Genomic DNA, 26,078 nt, shown 5'->3' with positions numbered 1-26,078 from the left:
ATTATTTGTGTCCATTCTCAATTTGTTGTGGTACAGGGCGTGGTATTGTGTGTTACATAAAACCTAAACATTTTAGGTCCTGTTTAAAATTACATTACATGCTGCTATCTGACTTGCTTCCGATACAAACATTTCTGTGACATGTAATGGAATCACACCTGTATGAAGTGACACAGTTTGCTCCGAGGCATAGACAATATCGCTTTCCAAGTCGGGCACACACAACAGAGAGCATTGTGGGTAGCTTATCATTGTCTTCGGCAGCTATGAACAGCCCTAATCTCCAGTGACAGATTCTGCTTGTATATTAGAGATTGAGGATTAACTATTTTGCTACTGACGGCAAAAATTACTAATGTTGACATGATTGCCTGAATTGTATTGTGATGACACATTGATCGGCAATGCTGTGAACATAGTCATTGGTGGTTGTGTTCAAATTTATAATTTTACAAGGTTAGTACAAACTTTGGAATCTTATGTTTTAGAAAGGTACGATTTTACAAATATTCTGATTGCCATCATAATCTACTTATGTCTGTTTTGTTCTGACATTTTTGTACTCATTTTGTATGAATTGTTGTTAAGAAGCGGCCAGAATTTTCCAGATACTATGAAGAATGCTGTTGGTAAAGATGACGTCACGTACGACTGTTCATGATGCCATGACAACTGGTTACAATGCCATGACAACTGGTTACAATGCCATGACAACTGGTTACAATGCCATGACAACTGGTTACAGTGCCATGACAACTGGTTACAGTGCCATGACAACTGGTTACAATGCTATGACAACTGGTTACAATGCTATGACAACTGGTTACAATGCCATGACAACTGGTTACAGTGCCATGACAACTGGTTACAATGCCATGACAACTGGTTACAGTGCCATGACAACTGGTTACACAACTGGTTACAATGCCATGACAACTGGTTACAATGCCATGACAACTGGTTACAATGCCATGACAACTGGTTACAATGCCATGACAACTGGTTACAATGCCATGACAACTGGTTACAGTGCCATGACAACTGGTTACAGTGCCATGACAACTGGTTACAATGCTATGACAACTGGTTACAATGCTATGACAACTGGTTACAATGCCATGACAACTGGTTACAATGCCATGACAACTGGTTACAATGCCATGACAACTGGTTACAATGCCATGACAACTGGTTACAATGCCATGACAACTGGTTACAATGCCATGACAACTGGTTACAATGCCAAGGCAACTGATTATCTTTTCATGACCACTCATTGCAGTGACATTGCAAGTGCTTAAGATTTTGTAATGAAAGAGTGGATAGTTCTGCAATCCCTGGATGTTATCACCCTCATTTATTTGTAGGCTGGAATTGTACATCATTCATAGAAATGGAAAATGAATTTTAGTATTTGTCAGCCCAAAACTTTCCTTTATTGAGATACCCGTGAAGATCCGGGTTAGAATGCGCCTTCAGTAACCCATGCTTGTCGTAAGAGGCGACTAACGGGATTGGGTGGTCAGGTTTGCTGGCTAGGTTGACACATGTCATCGGTTCCCAATTGCGCAGGTTGATGCTCATGCTGTTTATCACTGGATTGTTTGGTCCAGACTCGATTATTTACAGACCGCCGCCATATAGCTGGAATATTGCTGAGTGCGGCGTGAAACTAAACTCACTCACTCACTCCTTTATTGAGATATATTAAGTTTCTAGGTACGGCAGTGTCAATATGCTATGTAACCTTTGTGAAAGCGGACAGGAATTTCAAGTCTCAAACCTTTTATTCAAACATCAGTGAAAATTTCATTTTCTATTTCAGTTGAAAAGAGTGTCGATAGCATCTCTTCATTCTCCCAAAGTCCTAAAATTAAACCAGGCTACCCTTAAATTTTCAAGTGTTGACATTATCTGATAAATCAAAAACCACGACAACCCATCTTTTCAAATTCACACTGACCCAGACATGACGAGGGTCTTTAAAATTTGAAGGGTCACAGATGTTTAATACCCCTTTCCACCCGAAGCCCTGCCCTGGAGCAATTCCTCTGGATGAATGCACCATCCCTCCACCATAAAGGGCCAGGGGTCAGACCACCCCCCTCCCACTCCTCCCTCTGTCCTCCCAGCAGGGCTATCAGACCAACCCATGTCCTTCAAAGGCTCCTTGATTAGGCTGCTTTTGATCACTTCATCAGCTGATAAATACAGAGCGACCTCATCAAGGCAGTTGGGAGATTGAGAAGGGCCGTGAATACAGCATGGTTCAGTTGGTGTTTACAGTGAAGGGGTTAATGACAGCTCGGGTTCAGGGAGCAGAACAAGGGCCGGGCGGGGGACATCTCAACAGCAAACTTGGTTATAATGTCAAAAGGGTTTTTGAATAGGACAATTTTCTTTCATTCTGCTGTTATTTTCCAAATTGGGCATGTTGAAATTTAAAATATGGTAGTATTTTTGTCATTATTGCATTGAAAAATAAAAATTAATTATTATTTTGTTCCTTGAATTATATATTCCCTTAATCAAACAAGAAATTATTAACTATCACAGAGAAGAAGGGATGTCATTTAGTAAACATACAATATTTTATTTGATGGCTAAAATGTTTTTAAATTGGGATTTAAGAAATGTGTGAATCTGTTCCCAAAAAAGTAACATGTCCATCAGTTTTAGAAAACTGTAACAAATAAATGGACCCTTGCTGTATGTTTCCATGAAAGTACTCTTTTATGGGTTAAAATATTGTGTTAGCGTACTGATTAAAAGATTGTATTGTCTGAAACTTAAATTTCTGATTAAAAGATTGTGTTGTGTGTAAAACCTAAATTTCTGATTAAAAGATTGTGTTGTGTGTAAAACCTAAATTTCTGATTAAAAGATTGTGTTGTGTCTGAAACTTAAGTTTCTGATTAAAAGATTGTGTTGTGTGTAAAACCTAAATTTCTGATTAAAAGATTGTGTTGTGTCTGAAACTTAAATTTCTGATTAAAAGATTGTATTGTGTGTCAAACCTAAATTTCTCATTAAAAGATTGTATTGTGTGTCAAACCTAAATTTCTCATTAAAAGATTGCATTGTGTGTCAAACCTAAATTTCTGCTCACACAGGAGTACAGTGTATGAACCCTTTTTCTGATCATCTCGCTTAGATTCTTCAGCTGGTAATCCAGTTTTACATTTGAGATGGTCCCTGTTCCAAGTCACCCTATTAGGGGCTAATGTGATAGCCTTGATGCAGGGGGTATTGTGATGCATTGTGGGACTGTGACTCCACCTGACGATGTTTGCCCTCTCATTTAGGGATTCCGAGGTCCATGTTGTACCCGCGATTGTCCACTACAAGCAGGAAGGGTGTGATTTAGGGAGTCCTACGGCCCCTTGGGATGCCATGCTCTGTTATTAAGAATTCTGTGTATTGTATTTGCAAGGTGAGATTTTTACACTGTTATATTTATAGATGACATTGGCTCCTTTGATTTTGGTTTTAAGGATAAAGGAAGTTTTAGGTTTTTGATTTGTAATACCATGAATTTAGGATGTTAAGGACTAAATTTCATATTCTGTTATTTTTTCTTTTGTAGGGATTTTGGCTATGGTTCGTGTGGGGAGCATGTCAATTTTAGGGATATGATAGGGCTTAGTTGTGGGGATGTGTTCAATATGTGAGTGTCTAATCTTCAAAACTCAACTTCCTAAACCCTATATTTTGTTTGTAGGCTGTCTCTTTGAAAGTTCCGTCAGAAGGTTGTAATTTTGGGTTTTATGTAAATGTATAGATGTGTAGGACCATATATTTATCTTTTTAGTACAAAGATCATCCAAGCACTTTCCTGGAAGCCTGTATCTTCTTTTGGATGTGTTTGATGTGATTTCCACGAGATTTGTACAAAATATAAAGGAAGATTTATTTGTGGATCTTTAATACTATAACCATCTGATCTTAAGATGTACGTGTCCCTGACTCTCGTTTTTGATTTTGTAGAGATTTTCTTTATTGTGTCCCGTGAGAAGGTTGTCATTTTGTGGATGCATAAAAAACCATCCTGATACTAAATTAAGCGTGATGTTTTGATTCTGTCTGATGATACAAGTGTTGATACAGATCTATAGCTTGGTATGTGATACATGAGATGGTTGTCACAACATCAACAGTTTCAGGTGTCTTATCCCGGTATATCCAGTAGATATCACCTGTACTGTCAGCAAGCCAAGGGTTATCTGTGTGTCCAGTCAGCTGGAGTGTGTGGATACATCCTATATAGCACAGGAGGGAGGGTGGATAATGAGTGTTCATGCACTTGTCTTATCTTGGTTGTAAGGTTGCACAGTAGTCCGTATCTCCATCTGTCACCAGGGCTGCTGGCTCTTGTTATTATATACCCAGGTAGATATAAATGTTATTATATACCCAGGTAGATATAAATGTGGTTATTATATACCCAGGTAGATATAAATGTGGTTATTATATACCCAGGTAGATATAAATGTTGCAGGGACTTCATATTACATGACTGGCTGACCAGCCGTTATGGAGCGATCAGTTATTGAATTTGGTGTTGCAAGTTTTGAATGGACTATGACCTTGAGCTTGTGTGTTTAACAGAAAGTGTGATTGGTTACTGCTTCACCAGGTTGGGATTTCAGGGCAGTAATGGTTCTGTGACTTCCTGCTTCTGGATTGGGTGGTAGGTTCTGTTACTCTGTTCTGTTTTTTGTGGAATGGATGGTCGAGGTGTGTGACTTGGTGGTTTTTGGAATAGATTGTCTGACTCTGTGACTTAGCTGATTGTGGATTAGGTGGTCCTGCTCTGTGACATGGCTGATTGTGGATTAGGTGGCCGTGCTCTGTGACTTAGCTGATTGTGGGTTAGGTGGTCCTGCTCTGTGACATGGCTGATTGTGGATTAGGTGGCCATGCTCTGTGACTTAGCTGATTGTAGATTAGGTGGTCCTGCTCTGTGACATGGCTGATTGTGGGTTAGGTGGCCCTGCTCTGTGACATGGCTGATTGTGGGTTAGGTGGCCCTGCTCTGTGACATGGCTGATTGTGGATTAGGTGGCCCTGCTCTGTGACTTAGCTGATTGTGGGTTAGGTGGTCCTGCTCTGTGACATGGCTGATTGTGGGTTAGGTGGCTGTGCTCTGTGACATGGCTGATTGTGTGTGACTGTTCTAAGTCGTTAAACTAAGATTTACGATTGTCTATAACTGTCATAAGCCAGTATTAAAGTTACAGTGGTGTTAGCACTAAGATCAGTTTGCGAGTCGGGGCCCTGAAACGTGTTGTTTGTGGAGTGTAGGTCAGTGCCTCACAGTCAGATAAACCAACAGGCACGTATGTATGATTCAAAGTACACGCACTAGTGGTGTATGAGACAGTTATATTGATTGGGCACATTGAAGGGGTATTTCCGGTGTTTTGCTACTGTCAGCGCCACATTGATATATACATACCTTTTTCCTGAAGTTTAAAAGTTGAGACTGCTTGTCTGTACCATGTGTGGCTTTTGATCTGCAAACAATAATTTCTCAAGTTTATATACTTCTCAAAAGATGTTAAGGACTCACCTCCCCCGCCCTGTAATGTATGAATGGTCCGTAGGGTGTCGCCAAAACTTTCTTGACCAAACATCAAACTAACCATGATTATTCTTTGACCCTGAGTTTTCAGTTCATGAATAGCGACATGGTTGTGCTATACGTTGGATAACAGCAGTCATGTATTACTTCAGTTACGGGCATGTTATGAAATATATATCCTGCCTGTCCTATATATAGCCTTGTTTAATAGGTCATGTGAAAACAACGGGTGTATAGTGCCTGTCATACGGAACACATATATTGATTGTGACGGAGTTTTATACACACTGAGACTCACAAGGCTATGACAGACACCTACAGCTTGGCCATTGACAGGTGAATATTATTTGGTAAATTTGTAACAAGTTTTCTATTGTTGTCATGTCTGTCTTTTGACATGCACACAATAAACCTTGGTCCCCCAAATATTATTTGACATTAACGCTTTCAATATGATATTGACATGATATCTTTTGATGTTAATATGATAGAGGATTCACCCACCCATGCATGGCTGGACATTGTGATGGGACAGTTTGGATTGTTGTGGTCGGAGAAGATATTGGTTCTCCAGCATTGTAGTTTGAGGCTATAACTTTGGTGAAAGACTTGGGAACAAGAGTAAGTTCACAGGGGTCATAGGAGCTGGGAGTATCAAGGTATGTTTAGATGTCTGGAGGCAGTGACGGCAGGTTCCATACCAGGGATTCTTGCTGTTTGGTGTGTTTGTCTTTCAGTGTAGAATAACAGGACTGTGTTGCCGAGATACAGGGTTTTATGGATATACCTTGAGGTGTGTCTTTTTAATTAGTCCGGAAGGTTGATTTCAGTAAAGAAATAACAAGCTGGCATTAGACACAATGTTGTGACTTTGTTTATTTGTTGCTGTGGGAATTATCATGGAATTATTAATTGCAATCAAGACCGTTTGCTGAGTAAATATTAATTCATTAGTCTCAGTTATAGAACAGTATATATACAGGGATCCATGTATGGTGCCTGTCTTCAATCTTTCTTGTCATGCTGAAGACCCAGGTTTGATCCCACGTTGGTACAGCGTGTGAAGCCCATTTCTGGTGTCCCCCGTCCTGATATTGCTGGAATATTGCTAAAAGCGGAGCGAAACTAACCTCACTCACTGATCTTCCTAGTACCAAAACCACAAAGAGATCATAATGTTGAGATGGTTCTTTGTCCATACTTTAACCCAGTTTTAGATCTAAGATAGCTCTGTAGAAGGACACCCTACACCAATCCATGTGATGATCTTAGCGCTAAGGTCATCGTAACTCTCATTCAGACTTATGACGGTTGTAGTAGTAACATTGCATTGAATGGGCCTGGGTAACCAGGCGATATCATGTGTATTATTCTCTGAATGGGCGAATGTAATTTTTTGTTTGATAACAGAAGGTAGAAATGATATGACCTCACCAGGACTTAACCCTTTGTATCTCGTGTTCTCTTGTTAATCTACGCAGGTGTTTGAAGATTTCATCCGATAACGAAACTGTTAAGACAAACACTGCACTTCACTTCAGTCGACGAGGATTACGTTTAGTTAACGCTCTTCATAATTCGTTTCCTTCTGTACAGGTTATCAAAGTTTGAACAGGTGGTTTACAACGCCACAATTTTGATAACTCCTATTTGTCCTGTCATAAAATTATCTGTGTACTTAAACCAGTGTTTCGTCAGAGACATGATACGGATTGATAAGTTCCAAGTCAGGTCGAAAGCACAAATGGTCTATGTCTGTGTACCAGTGTTTGTTTCAGGGAGTGCCAGCACTACACTGCTCATGGGTGTCTCCGAAGCAGTCTGACCTGTGAAGATCCGGGGTAGAATAGGTCTTCAGCAACCCATGTGCTTGCCATAAAAGGCGACTATGCTTGTCGTAAGAGGCTACTAACGGGATCGGGTGGTCAGTTTCGCATGTCATGACACATGTCATCGGTTCACAATTGCGCAGATCGATGCTCATGCTGTTGATCACTGGATTGTCTGGTCCAGACTCGATCATTTACAGATCGCCGCCATATAGCTGGGATATTGCTGAGTGTGGCGTAAAACTAAACTCACTCACTCACTCACTCACTCAGAAGCAGTCTAGGTCTTCATCACTTAGATATATTACTCAAATAAAGTTAACATATTTTTTCATATGACCACAGTTGCCAGTAATCAGTCATGTCAAACAGACTTACTAAAGAACCAATAATTAAAAGTTGGGTGTTCTTTAAGTCTTTTGACTAATATCACATATAAAAATAAACTAGATCAGGTCCTTGCAACAAACTGTTACAAATGTCTGAACCAGTTATGGAAAGAAATATACTAAGGTGTGGTGTAGCATTTAATATTTAATATTTAATATTTGAGAAATTAGTTTAAAAGAAATTTAAATATGGTAGCAGCTGCTGACCAGTCAGGCATTTTTGTTTGTAGGAAAGATTTCAGTAAACATATTTTTATAACATTCCTTATCATAGCTGATGAACATGACAAACTGAATTTATATAAATTTCGAACAGCACTTTTCTTTCACTCTCTTCCCACTGGTTAATCTAAGCTGGAATAGGTCCCCAGAAGCGTTTAATTGCCACTAAATTGATTGCCACTAAATTGATGGCGTGGTCATTCTATCTGGGTTGATTGTTGGTCACAATACCAATCACTGGATTGTTTGCTCTGAACTTGAATATTTGCTGGGTGAGGTGTTAACAACAACTGAACAACACTCAGTCATAACTGCTATTAAAACATCAATTACAAGGAAATCTTTCACAATGGTCTTCACAGCTATCAACAGATCAACTCCCTGGGGAGAATCCGCTGTAATTGTTTACACCACTGAAGGGATTTATCCTTAATACTCAGATCTGCTGACTCAGCAGGTAGGGAAATCAACCTGATTGAATGTGTGATTAAATGCGTGACTACAAATCTGTGACATCCCATTGTGTGTAACTCTCTAATCACAGTTTAGTCGTGTTTTGAGATTTTGAGTAGAAGGAGACTCCATGCTAAGCCGGGTGTTTATTTCAGAGATCATGTAGCCGTCAGCATGGACATAGCTGGGCAATCCAGGCCTGTACAGCCATAGATGGGAGGAAGCTGTTGGCTTGCATTGAGAGGCACTTGAATAGCTCAGTTGTTTTGTGTGAATCATTCAAATGGCATTTGGTTTGAATGGGAAAAACTCTAGTCAAGATTGGTGATGTTTTCTTTGTTGAATTCTGACCTAATGTTGAGCAACACTGCATGAAGTGGGGGTTGGTTTCAGGGTTGGAATAGAATCCTGAAAGGGTCTTTGTCGTTGAACTTCGGTTAGATGTTGCAGGAATTCTAGACTGATATTACACATGGTATAAGAGAAAACTTCCAAGATATTCGTAGTCTCAATAATGTTCCTTGGTTTTCATCCATATTAAAGTATTAAAATGTGAGATGAGAGAAGGCTCTGAGATACACTTCAGAACATCAGAACATCAGAACATCAGAACAACACTAGGGTACATGTTCACCCATAACAGACAAGGACAACACCATCAGCACTACGGTGAGGCACTAAAATTGCACTTGGAGTACACCATTGCACTAGAATACAACACTAAAAGCACAAGTGAGTGGATGTGGTATTACGCCGCATTTTGCAATATTCAAGCAATATCACGGCGGGGAACACCAGAAATGGCTTCACACATTGTACCCGTGGGGAGAATCGAACCCGGGCCTTTGGCGTGACCAGCAAACGCTTTAACTGCTGGGCTACCCCACCACCCCTAAAACCAATAGAATACTACACTTAAACCATAAGAGTGCAACACTATAATATCTAGACAAGTATAACACAACCCAAGAGTACAGCATTGCACTAGAATACAACACTATGATGTCACTAGAATACAACACTATGATGTCACTAGAATACAACACTATGATGTCACTAGAATGCAACACTGATGTCACTAGAATACAACACTGATGTCACTAGAATACAACACTATGATGTCACTAAAATACAACACTATGATGTCACTAGAATACAACACTATGATGTCACTAGAATACAACACTATGATGGCACTAGAATACAACACTATGATGTCACTAGAATACAACACTATGATGTTACTAGAATACAACACTATGATGTCACTAGAATACAACACAGCCTCAGAGTACAGCCCTGCACCAGAATACAACACTATGATGCCACTAAGAGTGTAACACAGCTTCAGAGTACAGCCCTGCACCAGAATACAAAACTATGATGCCACTAAGAGTGTAACACAGCTTCAGAGTACAGCCCTGCACCAGAATACAACACTATGATGCCACTAAGAGTGTAACTCGGACCCAGAGTACTGCACTACAGTACAACAGTGTTGCAGGTGAGCCTGTGATTACACATTGAGTGCTTCCAGATCAGTATCTGGGCTTAGGGTGTAACAAACAGATGAATGAGATAGAGTGACCACAACCTGGACATAATGACCAGCAGCACACAGCAGGGCTGGCGGAGGACAAAGGTGTTCAGTGACCACTAAACCAGGATAAGCTGCCACTTAGACCCAGTTGAGCTTCACTCTCCATTGAAGAGGTCTGCTGGAAGGTAGGAGGGATATTGACATAGGAAGGTTGAGGCTGTACATACGCTTGTATTGCAGACTTGCTGGATTGACGTAATGTGTGTAAGGAGGACTTGTTTTTACGTTTCCTCGGCTATCAAGTTTCGATGAGGTGAGGTTTTGTTTTTGGTTTTCTAGAGGCGGATGTAGGATTTTGAAAAAGGCATTGCACATTCAACCCGAGTCAGGTAGTTCAAGATATTGCTCATTAAACCCGAGTCAGGTAGTTTGAGATACTGGAAATCTTGCAATAATGATAGCCATGACTTGGCAGGGCATCAGGTATAGTTGGTTGACAGGGGAAGGAGGACTTTTGTGATCGTTCTGTCTGGTTCTAATGAAAGATAATGACTGGTGACTGTTTTTGTGGATTTTATAACACCATTTTCAGTGATAGTCAAGCTGTAAAAAGGTCGAGTATGGACCAGACATTCCAGTGATTGACTTCATTTCAGTTTTGTTGCCTGAGAAGGTTCTACGACTCACCACTTGAGGCAACGTTTACAGTTATTGCTTGTCATTCTGAAGGTCTGGGAACCTGTGAAGGTCCAGGTTAAAAGGAACCTTCAGTAACCCATGCTTGTCGTAAGAGGCGACTAACGGGACCGTCACTGGGCTTGCTGGCTTGGTTGACACATGTCATCGGTTCCCAATTGCGCAGATCGATGCTCATGCTGTTGATCTCTGGATTGTCTGGTCCAGACTCGATTATTTACAGACCTCTGCCATATAGCTGGAATATTGTTGAGTGCGCCGTCAAACTAAACTCCCTCACTCACTGAAGGTCTGGGTTTGTTTACCCCATTGGTGAAGCCGATGTTTGGTGGCCCTTGCTGTGATGTTGCCAGAGTATAGCTTACAGCAGTGTGAGCCCAGACCCACTCACTCACTCACTCACCAACCCGAAATGAACAGTGAAATCAGTTTTGTGATCGGTGACCATCTCCATGGCTGGTAACCAACAGTCAAACACATTCAGTGATTGTCAGTCATGCTACATGTACTAGACAAACAGTTATCCTAGTGTCGGTGTGTAGAATATCATGCCTGACTTGACAAACATATGACGGGTGGGTGGAGGTCTCCGTTTTAGCTGTCAGGGAATTCATACAACACGAATGGAATCCTCCCTGTGGTATTTTGGCAGAAGACATTTCCCCTCTATCAGGTTTACAAGTCGTTCATTTGTTTGTCACACGGCCATGGTTTTACAAGTGGAGGCCCTCATCGGTCAGTGGGCAGGAATGCTTGGGGTGATATCATGTCTTATGTTGTCTGTTATATTGCTCAAAAGAAGTAAAGGACCGTGTGATTCTCTCATGTTATTGTAGTAGTCTGTCATGTCATGTCGGGTGGTGGGGTAGCCTAGTGGATAAAGCAATTGGTTTAGGTTCAATTCCCCACATGGGTACAATGTGTGAAGCCCATTTTTGGAGTCCCCCCGCCATGATATTGCTGGAATATTGCTAAAAGCAGCGTAAAACTAACCTTACTCACTACAGGCCACATGACATAGCGTGAATATTGCTGAGTGGGGTGTAAGCGTAGAAACCTTGTTGAATACAACTGTCATAGATATATCAGGCCAGTTGATTGCAGCCATGTTTGTTTGCATAAGCTCAAACACTCTGTCAAAACTCCATATTGAACCAGCAGTGCCTTTGGCAGCAGAGTACAGTTGAGTTGGTAGAATATTGTAGAATGTAGCGTTTGAAAATGAACTATCAAATTTGACCTCTCAGTCACTGGGTTTCTAATCCAGGCTCTGTCATTTACAGGTAACCATCCAGGGATAGAAATACTTTTTTTTTGTAAGTGTGCCTTAGGGCACCAGACAAATATTTTAGGTGTGCCTTTCTGAAACCAAGTATGCCCACATGTTTTTAGAATAAATGACAATGATGATCATTTGAAATTTATTGTTAAATAAAGAAATGGGTTTATGAGCATTCAAATATGTATGGTATAATTGTTTTGGGGATTAAATGACTAAATGTGAGTTATGTCTCTAAAACATTAAGCGTGTCAAAAGGGCAACGAGAATATTTTTCAGCCGTGCCATTTCAATATTTACTGTGCCATGGCACGCTAATATATGGGGTATTTCGAACCCTGCCATCATATAGTTGAATATTGCTGAGTGGGGCGTTAAACAACAAATATAACGCTTGAGTAAGAGTTGAAACCTTGTCGAATACAAGATATAATAGGCCAACCGATTGCAGCCATGTTTGTTTGCATTAGCTCCAACACTGTCTAAACTTCATATTGAACCAGCAGTGCCTTTGGCAGCACAGTACAGTTGGGTGACAGCTTCCAGCTGTTGTTGTGTCACAGCTGTGTGTATTTCACCAGACAGTTGACTGAATGTTGTATTACCCTGGACATACATTTCAATAGATACTCTCATCAAGACATTTGTACAGCCATTACTGTGGATGATACAGGTCTCAGTTGACAGGTCCAGACTGCAGGCTGTCTCGGGTTAGAGGTGGTCATCAAGTGTTGGCTGAAGGCTGCAGGCTGTCTCGGGTTAGAGGTGGTCATCAAGTGTTGGCTGAAGGCTGCAGGCTGTCTCGGGTTAGAGGTGGTCATCAAGTGTTGGCTGAAGGCTGCAGGCTGTCTCGGGTTAGAGGTGGTCATCAAGTGTTGGCTGAAGGCTGCAGGCTGTCTCGGGTTAGAGGTGGTCATCAAGTGTTGGCTGAAGGCTGCAGGCTGTCTCGGGTTAGAGGTGGTCATCAAGTGTTGGCTGAAGGCTGCAGGCTGTCTCGGGTTAGAGGTGGTCATCTGAAAGTGTTGGCTGAAGGCTGCAGGCTGTCTCGGGTTAGAGGTGGTCATCAAGTGTTGGCTGAAGGCTGCAGGCTGTCTCGGGTTAGAGGTGGTCATCAAGTGTTGGCTGAAGGCTGCAGGCTGTCTCGGGTTAGAGGTGGTCATCAAGTGTTGACTGAAGGCTGCAGGCTGTCTCGGGTTAGAGGTGGTCATCAAGTGTTGGCTGAAGGCTGCAGGGATAGACATGGTCACGAGTCTGTCAGTCTCAGACTGCCGATAATTGAGAGCCTTGTTGATATGTTCCCGTGCTAGTTGGGCAGGGGTGGAAATAACCCATTGCTCGACGTCCCAGTCCAGTGTTTTTTTCTGTCGGGCAAGCAAATTTGTATATCACACTGTACCGGTGTCCAGTTGACTTTCCAATGTTAATTATGTTGTTTATTTAAAAAATCAACACAAGCGATTCCCACTGCCGGGGTTTCCTCGTGTCAAATCGCATTGGAAAAAAACTCTTGACAAGTATTTATCCGAAATAGATTTCCATTTGCACGATACGAACGGACATTAAATCTTAGACGTACAAAGGTATTTATGTGTGTACATAAAACACTTGAAATTATATATTATGTTGTACTTCATTGCTCCTGAGGCGTACATTACGCCTCTTTTCTGTAGCCCTGTGGATTGATGTGTTTCTGTATAATTATTATATATATTAATAAACTTAAGTGTTAGTCTACTATTTGTGGGAAGCAAATGTAAGTTTGTAAGGAACAGTGAGTAATGCAGCTGTCATACTTCACCTGTGAGTGTTTCCTGGTGGAAGGAGCAAGTGTCAGTTTGTACATTTCACTAGGGCTGTATTTGTGTCATATGGTAATTAACACACTGGACAATGGCTAATTAGGGAGTCATTAACGACCCAGCACTACACGTGGTCACAGTCCGGTTGCAGGTGTCGTCAACATTCGGACATTTACAAAACTCAAGTCTTTGAATATCAATATGGTCTCTGACCTGACCAGTTGAATACACTCACTCACTCACCCACCCACCCACCCACCCACCCACCCACCCACCCACTCACTCCTCACTCCACCCACCCACCCACTCACTCACTCTACATTTAAACACAGTTATAGTCTGTTTGCATTGAAAACGTACTGATGAATTTCAATTTAAAGTGAAATAATTTTATCTTGCCATTTGAACGTTTAAATCTGAGAATTTCATTCAACTTAGGATAAAAGTTGTTTAACAAACGATCATGGTTTCAAATCGTTATTATTGGTTTGTATTACAAGGGGGTATGCACATTAAATGAAACACCAAGATCAAGTAGAGTTGGTCTAAGTTAACGCTCATCACGTACTGCACGTGCATTTGTTTGACTGTTCCTACTACTGCGCTTACCCCTTTGTAATACAAGCCAGTAATAGCGATTTGAAACTATAATCGTTTGTAAAACAACTTTTATCTTAAGTTGAAAAAAATTCTGAATTTTAAATGCAAGGTAAAATTATGAGGATTTGCAATCTTAATTTCACTTCTTTTGATTTACATTTTTGTTGAAAGTGAAATTCATTGGTACGTTTTCACTGCAAACAGACTATAGTATAGTCCATTGCAAGTGTACACTTGTTATGCTCCCATCACAAGTCAAAGCCAGAGGTAGACTGTACCTGTATGTTAATTCCCTGTGTTGTTAATTATAATACAAGAGACACAGTAACTGAGTTAAAACAAAAGGATTTTAATCTTCCAGAATTATCCTAAATTTGCATTTATGTAGATCATGTCACATGGCCTGTACGTTCCCAGGATCTGGTTTGCATGCAGCAGGTATCGCTGTTGTTTAGTTTGATATGTCGTGATGAAGTCTTTGTGGGTGGTCTCAGCTCATTTGTGTAACAATGTTGATGATCTGATAGGACACCCGGCAGTCTGAGCCCTGCTTGGTCAACGCGATACAGCTAGAACTGAGGTATGTCAGATATTCTGGGTATGAGATTCAGTCTGTTATATCATACATGTTCCACTAGGTATGGAAGTAGTCATATCATAGGTATGCAGGGATCGGATCATGAACACTTGGTTTCTGTATTAAGAATGAGTTCATTGAATTTGAGATATTACCCAAAATTTGATTGTGAAAATGATTATAATTTGTGAGAAAGAAAACACAAGTTATAAAATAATGGCACACCTAAAGTTGTTGATTAACTCCAACCCTCCTGGTGATGCAAGGAAGGTTGGGTTTTAAGAAAATATTTACATAATCTAAAGCCTTTAAAACTTAATTATCAGAGATGATTTGGGAATCCACAAAACCTACCCCATACCTACACAGGCCCCAATAAATGTGTAAATGTAGCAGTTTTCTACCCATAATAAGAAACAAAGCATATATTTTGTTCAGTTTCTAACAACACAGTGAAAATATGTTCCTGGTGCCTTTACTTCCTTATAGCACATGTTGAGATCACATTTTGTTGCTAAAATACTTTTTGGTGATTATTTTTACATGAAAATGGTGATAAAATTACTTTCATTAAATAAGGTAGACAAAACCACCTGTTTCTGTTTTTTATATAAATTGAAAAGTATTTTCAGTGCTATTTCAGCATACTTCAGCTGATCACACACACATCCACACACACATCAACACGTCTACACACACGTGCACGCATGTACATGCACCCATGGAAATGTTTTTGGTCATATGAGATATCTTGAACCCAGTGTTATCTCACATTAACAGCTTATTGATTTGAGAAAATATACTTTTCAGATGTGACTAGATTCATGAGAATTCAGCCAAATGTCTGTCACAAATGTTCTGAAATATCACAAATGTTCCGTAATATTGCAACAATTCTGTCATAAACATGCTCCTAATCGATCACCCGTACCTGCCCTCGGTCCCGTGTCACTCGTCAAATCATCAGCCTAATAGTCCAGGTATGTACTGGCACACACGTACGGCTTTATGACTGGGGGATAACGGGAAGATATATCGTCCCTCCAGGCTGGAATTATGATCATAGTTGGTCCGCACTTGTCTGAAACATGCCAGACTTTATGATGACTGTGATTGATAGTGATTGATCATTACACAAAGTCATGGTAATCGTATATTAGTGATAGTAACGAGAGTACCTGCTGATAGTGGTGCAGGTTGTGTTCGTGAAGGTCAGGATGATTTTCAGTCAGGTGAGCTATTGTTTTCAGGTGAGCTATGAAACATGATAGATAATACTTGAGACTGTTTTGTTGTGGGTCTGTAAATGGCATTAAGAAGTGATACACATAAGGAAGACAGTCTTTAATGGATGTCAGCTTCGTTATTTGAGGAACACAACGTTTCGGAGTATATCCTTACTCCTTCATCAGGTAAATGACATGAAGTGATTCAAAGATATACACATTACTAACAGATTGTGTGATATCAAATATGTTCTAAAAAACAGAAAAATTGATCCAGAAAATAAAAAGAAATAAAAAAAATAGAATTAATGCGGGGGATGTTTTGAGTAACTGCGTTGTGGCTCCTCTAAAAGTCCTTACCTTTTCTGAAAGTTTTTTTGAAGCAGCAATCAAAAAAGACATTTTGTAATTGAATAGATCTCAAAGCCTCCTCAGAATATTAATGAACAACTTAACAACTGCAAGAAGTCATGGATTTCACCAAAGCGGCCAACGTTTAACACCTGTAGGGCTTTTCTGTCACATCAAGCTGACACACTGTGGTATATTAAGTATTGTTCAAAGTGGTGTTAAACCTCACTCACTGTATTGTTCAAAGTAGTGTTAAAGCTCACTCACTCACTCACTCACTCACTGAGAGGCTGATATATTATGAAGTAATATGGACGTTTGAGATGTGTGCAGCACGACTTACTGCAAAGTCACTGCCTCATTCATGGCCTTTGTTCTGTGTGAATACGCTCTATCCATCTAAACCTGTAACATACACCATGTCTATCTCGCCCATCAAGGTCGGTGAAGGTTTGGCCTACATGCAATAGATTCACGTTCTTTACACGAAAGGTGTTCTTAGCCATTGTCGTGTTAAACCATGCTTGCTTAGATTTCGTAACCTACACAGAGAGATAAACTGGCAGTTTACAATTGTTTAACAAGTAATGTGCCTTTGTCATGTCAAGTTAGTCAGGTTCTGGGGCTGTGTGGTGTAACTCAAGACTCACCCAGTCAGAGTAATGGGGGTTGGGGGGTGGGGTGCAGTTGCTGATTTCTGAGCGACAAGTTCATACCTTTCTCACAATAAAAATATATGTGTATTTCATTTCAGTCACACCTGAGGGTTTAAGTTTGGAATTTTACACTTCAATTAAAAAACGTTATTCTTTGCTGGTAAACACCTTGTTATTTGAGGATGGTGTTAATTATGTAGTGTTGGTACGTTTTTAAGAAAAGATGATTTCCCCACATATAAGATTCTGTCATCCTGAAAGATTCATGTATGAAGATGTAAATTGTATTGTGAGGCTTTGTGTTTTCTGTAGCAGGAATGTTGATCTTTTAGGATTTTAACACAAGGCTGTATTCAGTGGAGTCTAACAGGAAGGACTTTGTATTTTAGTAAAAATTTTAAATAATAGAAAAATGTTCTTTTTGAAGGTTTGTAACGTTAGCTTTGATTTTTTCATGCCTGTTGTTGTATTTGAAGTCAGCCTATTTCCATCAAAGTCAAAGAGTGTATTGTATGCTTCTAACATGAATGAGCTGGCGTATGCTGTAAGACCTGCTACAGAGGTGTTTCTTGTGTTTGAGACCGTCGGAGATCTGGGTTTGAATTGATCTTTAACCTATGCTTGTCGTAAGAGACGACTAACAGGATCAAGTGGTCAGGCTCACTGACTTGGTGGACACATGTCATCATATCCTAATTGCGTAGATCGATGCTCATGCTGTTGATCACTGGATTGTTTGATCCAGACTCGATTATTTACATATAGCTGGAATAGTGCTGAGTATGGCATAGAACTAAACTCGCTCACTCGACCGTATTTGGACCTAGGTCAGTTTCTTAAGGGTGAGCGAACCGATATGAGGGTAGGTTACTAAGTTGATAGGATGTCCTGTTACATGTATTTGGTTGACATGAAACACTGCTGTGATCACTGGATTGTCTGGTCAAGACTGGATTATTTACATATTGTCATCATACAGCTGGAATATTGCTGAGTGCAGCATTATGGAAAATCCCCCAAACATTGCTGGTTGCAAAGACATTTGTAAAAGTGTATTGTATAACAGAGTGGATGGTCAAGTGTGGTAATTTGGTTGTTTGTATGTCCACTTACCTGATGGCAAGGCATGTTGCGCATAATATTATTCTTTGGTTTGTCTGGTCCAGTGAGGGATGTTGCAACCCCCAACCAATCCCTCCCCGCTGAAAATGAAAATGAAAAATGGGAAAAACCCATGTGAAACTAATATTCTTTATTTATATTTTCCTAATACTTGAATCCTAATATATTGCTGTAATAGTAATAATTAATAATGAATTTTTGTATGAATTATTACTTCATGATATAGTTAATGCGGTGAGCAAACGCTGTAACTACTGAAGTACCTAATCACCCCTCAAAAAGAAAATTGCTGGAGAGCGGAAGGTCGCAGGTTCGATCGCCGACTGCGTCATACCAAAAGACGTTAAAATATGGTACTTGTTGGTCCCTGCCTGGCGCTCGGCATTAATGGGTACAACAAGGACTGGTCGGCTCGGAGTCAGTATAATGTGTCTGAGTGGGGTATTCATGCTTCACTGCGGCATGGTATCTCAGTGGGCTAGCACTATAAAACCAGCTTCAGTTTTGGCTAGTACAAGCAGCCGCACATACACATATCCACGCATGCACGTCGTCATATGAGGAAATATTCTCAAGCACGACGTTAAACCCAATTTCACCTCACCTCACCTCAAAAGAAAAAGGACTAGGGTCCAGTAACCAGAAGAAATGGTGGAGATGAATTTCCCCAGCGTGATTTACAAAATGATGAAGCAAATGAGAGAAGTCATGATGTGTAAAGTCACCACTAGCCTCCATTGTCATGGCCTGAGAGTCCTGACTCTGTACCAGGTGATGGAGATCTTATCACTAGGGGCAATCTCAACTTCATACTGGGCAAATAAATGGGAGAATATAAGGTACAGGTGAAACTGACAGGGTGTTTGGGATTCTGTGGGCTGAACAGACCAATACGACTCGAAACAAAGGTAGAGATGTACTGTGCCCTTAGTCTTACAAAGAAGAGAGGTACCTTGCTTAAAAAGAGATGTATCTGTGGAACTAACCTAGGTTATTGTCACTTCCATACGTTAACATACGCTTAGGATTGTCGCAGCACCAACAGACTACTTCACTGAACACGTCCCCGTAACACATGACAAGTTTCTCATTATGTTGTTACAAGCTACACAATAATTACAGTGACTCTTTGTAGTTACTTGACTTTACTTTAATTATTTTAATGTATTATTTTGTGAATCTGATTATTAGACTTGTTAGGGATGCTCAGAGGCCAGTATTCTGGATCACGTCTGAGTGAACAAATGTTTTGATTGAAATTTCCCAGTTTATGTACGTATAGACAGAGATGGAGCGGTAGGGTAGCCTAGTGGCTAAAGCATTCGCCCATCACGATGAAGACCTGGGTTCGATTCCCCACATGGGTACAACGTGTGAAGCCCATTTTTGGTGTCCCTTGCCATGATATTGATGGAATATTGCAATAAGCGTCGTAAAACTAAACTCTCTCACTCACTCATAGACAGATATATACACACTTGCCATGAGGAGGATCTGTTTCATTAATTATTCTAACATACAAATATCACTGGATGAAGTGGAATGCTGTGTTTCAGTCATTTTTATGTGTGTAACAAACCAATATCTGGAGATGGAAAATTATGATTTAAAACTTTTGAGGTGGTCCCTGTTGAATCAACCACTTTACCTTTCGCGTTTATCTTTACTAAAAGCCTATTTATACTAAACAAGTGTCAAACGACATCCCCTAGGTCCCGATCATGTTTGCTCTAAGGCAAATAATTGTGTCTCTTGGTGAAACCTTTTGAAAATTGACATAGAATTGGCTATCAAAGTTTATTAGTTGTATTTGTGTGAGAACAACGAGAGGGTTGTTGACGAGAAATGATCATGAGAAACAGAACCATCAGTGTTGGACAACTGTGGCTGTTATTGTCGGGTGTTTCTGGTATTTTTCTGTTGAATCGATGAGTTATCATCGAAGAACTTTGATCATGTACGTGGCAAAAATACTTTCTTTTTATTTTTTGCATTAATGTCTATGTTAAATTATCATTTTTATAAGTTTGTATTATAAATTGTTTAGAGTTAAAGTGTTTCCATGTGTTACAGAATGTCGAAAGGAGTGAGTTGTTTGTTAGATGAGTGAGAGGGCGAATGAGTGAGGGGGCGGATGAGTGAGTGATTGAGGTGGGCAAGTGAATTAGTGAGTGAGTGAGTGAGTGAGAGCAGGTGGGTGGGTAGGTGTGATAGTTTGGCTGTATATGGGAGAATGTGGACAGATATTTAGTGTGTTGGTTTGTAGGTACGTCAGTGAATGAAGCACAATCTTGAAATAGTCATTCCATCAGTTCCCACTGTATCAGCTTGATAAGGGAGGGAAGCTTGACGTGATGCAGGTGGTGGACATCCTAGTCAGGTTGAATCTGGCGCCATCAGGACCCGTCACAGCTGGCCCCACAACTGTCCCACCACATGTCGTGAAAGTGAATACGACTTCTACTTTCTTCTACAATACCATGACCATGATGACAAGTGTGAAGCCAATGTATGAAGTGTGAAGTACTTAACTCAATACTGACACATGCGATACACATCGTATCGCCACTTGTAGATCTTTACACCAGTACAAGTGAAGGCATTGTTTCTACAGAGTATCTCATATCACCCTTTTTCATTCACTGATGCACTCCCCAGTGCAGACAGTTTGTATTCATTACACAGCTGGATTAGACTATCTCTCTAACAACTATGTGATAAAATACAATATCTCCCAGGCATAACATACAATACTTCCCTTTTTCTGAAAGAGGCAATTTGTTGAAGCCATAAAGAGGTATTTCAAACTCCTGCAATTGATTATGACCAGTTTCCAGTGTTCTTTCATGGAGCTTAATGCTTCTAACTTTCTCCTTAATTCTGAATGTGGTGCTCAATCTGTGGCCGGCCACCTGTTTGGCCATACAAGTTGTCAGTAATAAATGTCTTAAGGAAAGCAGGATTTGACCCGTATGGCCACAGTCAAGGGCATGTGGAGAATAAAAATTCAATTTGGTCATGAGATATCAAAGCGTATTTGTGCTGGTGTTCCTTTGTTGTGTGGATGGAATAAGTTCAGCCAGAACTGCTACAAGTTTAAAGAACAGACAAAACTATAAAACTGAGGTTTGAGGTTGAAAGAAAGGTCAAACCTGACAATGTCAGAAAGTTGAAAAGTCTGCTTTCATTCAGTTCCAGGAATATTTTCAATTAATTATGTTCAGAATGTTGTATCACTATAGAAAGGAGATTAGAGAATATCTTCATTCTGAGAAGTTAAGAAATCTGGAATTGAAACACTCAATTTTGAAGTTTTGGTTTTCTAACATTACGAGTTTAAGTCAGTGGCTTATAACCATTCATGTCTGGACCAGCCAAACCAGTGACTGACGGATCCAACACTGTCCAGGTATAAGTACAATCAACCATTCTGTAGCAGCTGGACACATCTAGATGCTATTTGCCAGCTGTTTTGGGTTGGAATTGAAGGGAGAAATCTCAACAGATTCTGCTTTATTGTTGAAATGGAATGATTTCAGTACAAACTTGCTGATGAATATAAGCTAGTTAAGAAACTATTTGTCAACTGTTTTGTGTTGGAATAAAAGGGGCAAATCACAAAAGAAACCTGTTTTGTTGGATTGGAATTATTTTCAACTTTGTACAAAGTTTCGGATGAATATGAACTTAAACTGTGTGTGGAGTGTTGTGTGGGCGAATGAAAGAGTCAGATTTCAAAAGGAAAGTCCTTTGTTGTAGAAACTGGATAATTCAATGGGTATTAAACATTCCCAGGATGGGTAATCAAGGAACTATTGGTCAACTGTTTTGTTTTGTAATGAAAGGGGCAGGTCTTGAAAGAAAGCACACCTGACCTGGTCAAGAAGTGAAATTTATTTTGGGGTTTTGGTAGAGTGTGGCAGATGGAGGAGATAGGGTGTGGGTGGTAGGGAGGAGAACGGACCTGATCTGGGGGCATTGTGATGGATTATAGGTAGGTGAAGGTCAGTTGATCAGGGTCAGAGGTCAGGAGATGGAGGATGTAGGTGTGAGGCATGTCTTCATTGTTTTCAGCGTGTGAATTCTCGGGTATGAACCCAGGCCATCCTGTTTGCTGTGAAATGGGCTTAAATTTTTATCTGTGTTTCCGACAACTACTTAAGATTTGTTCTGGGATGGATGAATAGCAGGACAGACCAAGGTCTTCCTTCTTCTTGGGGCTAGATTATTGTAAACTCCAGAACATTTGAAATGTAAAAATTAATGAATATAATGCAAAGAAGTGGGGTTTTTTCATTAAAAAACAAGTAAAACATACCTAACTCACTATCATAATAAATAATTCAAAATACTGCAAGCAAATTGTGTTTACCTGTATACTAAACAATTTGAGGAATATAAAATAATATATTTTGAAATTAGATTACAAATAGAGAGAAAATGCAAAATAATTGACCCAGAGCTACAAATTTGATTTGACACAAATTCTTCAAAACATAAAAGGCAATGGTTTAGCCTTGTGGTCAGATCCTGTCATAAAATGCAGTAAGAAATACCACCAGTCAAACATTAAAAGTCATTGAATCAGAATGGAAATTATAGCCCCATGGTGATGCACCAAGACAAAGTCTTGCCAGTGCGTAAGAAAACTGGGTTTATTTAATTAAAAACAACAATTTATTTGGTTATTCATGGTACACAAAGTTTATGAATATGTTGTGTTAATTGTTTGTTGTATTGTAAGAGTAACATCGCCCATGAATTGGAGCAACACTGATATTGACTTTAAGAAACTCTAGGGTTAGTATTTGTCATTAGAACTGCAGGGGAACTCGTGAGGTTTGCTTGTGAAGTGTGTTGCTGGTTTTCTGAAATTAGGGATAAAACAAAAAGTTGGACTTTCCTTCTTAATGGGATTAATATAATGAAGCGGAATATGATTTCACAGCTCAAATAAAAGCTGTTGACAGGTCAGTCGCATTGTTCAAAATTAAGCGAGCTAGCCAAGGGCTGCAAACCTCCGTTAAAAACTGAAAACCTCAATAACCTTGTAGCCACAAGTAGCTGCAAAATTGCTGATACGGGTTGAAGCAACATTCACTCACGTACGCACGCACGCATGCACTCACTCACGCTCGCACCCACGCATGCACTTTGGAATCCCACTGCTTCCTAACAGTAGCAAGTTCTGCCAACAGCCTTACCAGCCACCTTATGTCGACATTATGGCATGACCTAATAATATCCCTTTATGGCTCCGACTGTTATGAATACTTGGTGACCTTGATCGAGTGTCGCTCAGCGTCTGTCAATTGAAGTACTCCCATTATTAATAACATACTCAAGGTCACGACTGACTGATCTGCTATTCTGTTTTAAGTTTTGATAGAGTCGAGATTATCGGTGTATCATTATAGCTGGGCCGTGACGTTTAATGGCATATGCTCGTACACAGTGTATGTAGTTGGTTATCTAGTATTGTCTGACAAATTGTACCCTCTGCGTTGATTTATAGGCTTTGATGTTGAAGGCATATGTGGCTATCAATGTTCAGATACTCTAAAAATGTATTTTTTACTGGAGGTAGATCTGTTTGATGATTGTTTGATTAAAAGAAGCTCTAGTTGAAGCTCTGAATGCATGTTAGGCCACCAGCCTGAGAATCATTTCTTGTTGCTTAGTTTTGTCACAGACTGGAACTGACAGGAAGTATATACACATTTTTGTCTTCTTCAAGCATGCAACAGTGCAAATTCTGAGGACTAGTAGAAATAAACTTTCACCTCATCTACTGAACTATCCTTAAAAAAATGAATTTCTACTGCTCCGACTTAAATGAAATTGTTCATGTATTTGATGCACAGCAGTCAACAATATTTGTACATTTTGACCAGAGCGAAGCAGGTTCCATCAAGTTCCGAAAGACACTGTTCTCACCAGTGGGGTAGCCTAGTGGTTAAAGCATTCGCTCGTCACTCTGAAGACCCGGGTTTGATTCCCCACATGGGCACAATGTGTGAAGCCCATTTCTGGTGTCCCCTCTCGTGATATTGCGGGAATATTGCTAAAAGGTGGAGTAAAACTAAACTCACTCACTCATTCACCAGTGGATGATGGGGTCTGACTGAGTTAAATATTACTGTGTGGATCCTCGACGTGAAACAAAAAAAGAATTAATGCAAATAACATTCACTCCCATACATGTTAAAAAACTGTCTGTTAATTCTGATCTATCAAATGTGCATTTTACATTCAACTGAAATATAAATGTAAGTTTAGACAGTTCACTTATGTCTGATTTTCATCACAGACAATTTTTGTGGATCTTGACTATCCCCAGGCTCCACAGAGATGCCTGTTGAGAATACTGCAGTGGAATACTAGCGATGAATATCTCTTTCTGGACCATTAGAAACATATATTCCTTTAACCCTGGGGCAAAACCAGTTTAACAAATTCTATGTATTTCATTTTTCCATAACAGTTGTTCACATGAATATTAATTAAGCTTCACTCCAGGTAATAACACTGATAAAACATTCATGCTCTGAATTTTCAATCAAGCCAGGCAGTTAATTACTGATTGGACAGATTAGCCATAAGCCAGAATTGATCCTGTTGAATAAATCTTGTATTTCATGTTACAGTAACAATTATTTATACGATATCAGTTTTATTCCCCACTGTCACCCATTTAGTGTTCATGGAGACTGATTTGATCCATAACGGATCACGATATCAAAGAGATTCACGTAGATATTTTTTCAGCTAATGAATGAATTGTTTCATGTTTCCTCAAGCGTTACATAGTTTACAATAACGAGAAACTATAAAACTTTTCACGTTTGTTCTGCAGCACCGTTACACCATGAGCCATGTGTGTGTTTACCATGAATAATTAAATACTTAATTAAATTTTGATGAAAGGTTAAGTAAACAATAGGATCTGAAGGATTCTTCACGGATCATGGGATTATGTAATGATCTTTGTGTCATCTTCTGTAGAAGGATCACCATGACATGTGTTAGTTCAGGGGGATGTTGAGCTTTGTGTTCATTATGTGATGAGAATGATAAACATTTCAAACCCTTGATGGTATTAAATCTACAGACAATAAAATGACAAGTTAATAATGTAACAAGCCTGATTTAATAGAAGCACATACCTTAAGGTTTTTGCAGTGAGAACATATTTTTCTGTTTCTATAACCATGTGCTTCATGTTCATATTGGCGGTGGGGTAGCCTAGTGGTTAAAGCGTTCGCTCGTCACGCTGAATACCCAGGTTTGATTCCCCACATGGGTACAATGTGTGAAGCCAATTTCCGGTGTCCCTTGCCATAATACTGCTGGAGTATTGCTAAAAGCGGCGTAAAACTAAACTTGCTCATATTGGTCTTTGTCAAGTGGACCTCCCCAACTCCCTCCCCATGCTCACCTGTGTTTCTGCAACCATGTAATGTTATGTTGTGTTTGTTGAAACATTAGGTAGCATGTTGCATCCAGTTGATCTGAATTTCACAACGATCTGGTTGAAGTCTGTCAGCGTTTGAACACGATGACATTCTGTTTCGTTCTACTTGACCTCTGTCACCAAAATAATCCACCTGCTTGACGACAAAACACCTGGCTTGCATCAACGTATTGTTCCGATTCTCTGTGGGGATTCAGGGTAGACTTGTTCCCTAGCAACTCATGCTGGGTTTAAGAGGTGTCTAAATTGATTGGGAGGTCTGTGCGACATGCTTACTTGGT

At 39.9% G+C, this 26,078-nt stretch overlaps 1 protein-coding gene across 4 annotated transcripts in view; it reads left to right on the top strand.

Annotated features, from left to right (window-relative positions):
• LOC124262943 (leucine-rich repeat-containing protein 15-like) overlaps positions 1 to 26,078 on the top strand; it is a 61,535-nt gene that overhangs the window by 8,709 nt on the left and 26,748 nt on the right. The window contains exon 1 of one of the 4 annotated variants that reach the window (XM_046697553.1): positions 3,409 to 3,433. The exons of 2 other annotated variants lie outside the window; for them this stretch is intronic. The gene's annotated coding sequence lies outside the window, so the exon portion shown is untranslated. Of the gene's footprint in view, positions 1 to 3,408; positions 3,434 to 5,896; positions 5,921 to 26,078 lie in introns of those variants that run through there. One more of the 4 variants, XM_046697556.1, reaches the window with a different exon arrangement.

This window comes from Haliotis rubra, unplaced genomic scaffold, assembly GCF_003918875.1.
Source record: "Haliotis rubra isolate DU_JTF1 unplaced genomic scaffold, ASM391887v1 Scf860, whole genome shotgun sequence".
Taxonomy (NCBI): Eukaryota; Metazoa; Mollusca; class Gastropoda; order Lepetellida; family Haliotidae; genus Haliotis; species Haliotis rubra.
The sequence above is the reverse complement of the archived record's forward strand: the minus strand, read 5'-3'. Positions and strand labels throughout refer to the sequence as shown.